Below are 647 nucleotides of genomic sequence, written 5' to 3'. Positions count from 1 at the left end.
ATGAGATTAAAGGGGCAGGCCCATTCAAGGCCCAAACCACCTTATTTTTATTTTTATTTTTCTTATACAAATACAGCCCAACTAAATATGAATTAAATACATTTTATCAAATACCGATAAAATTATTCATTATTAAATCAAAATTCCAAATTTCGTAAAAAAAACATTTGTACATACAGTTGAAACTTTTATATTTATAAATTTGAATTTTATAATATCGACTTTATTTATTTTAAGAGAATTTTAAATACATTTGGCATTACATAGGTTACTTTATCAGTTACCCGTTGTGGCAAGGTTTTCTGAACAATAATTTGGGAGCTTAGTCGATTGATTTTCTAATCAATAAGACTAGACCCTAGTAAATAAAAATTCTAAATATAGGAATCCTATAAAGATACTAACCTGATGCTCCGAAAATGACGGATGTCACATTGAAAGCTGTTAGCTCTCATTTCATTAAATGTAATAGTATGGAAAAAGTAATACTGCAAGTGTTGACAGAAGATGATCTGTCACAGAAGACCACAGAGGACCAACAACAGAAGATGCTCAAGCGTACAAGTCTCAAGTGACAGAACCTCTGTCGTGTCTCACAAAGGTTCTGGAAACTGGTCCTCTGCAAAGACAATGCTTCAAGACAAAGA

The sequence above is a fragment of the Cynara cardunculus genome (genome assembly GCF_001531365.2).
Source record: "Cynara cardunculus var. scolymus isolate 2C chromosome LG 13, CcrdV1, whole genome shotgun sequence".
In the NCBI taxonomy this organism is placed as follows: Eukaryota; Viridiplantae; Streptophyta; class Magnoliopsida; order Asterales; family Asteraceae; genus Cynara; species Cynara cardunculus.
The sequence above is the reverse complement of the archived record's forward strand: the minus strand, read 5'-3'. Positions refer to the sequence as shown.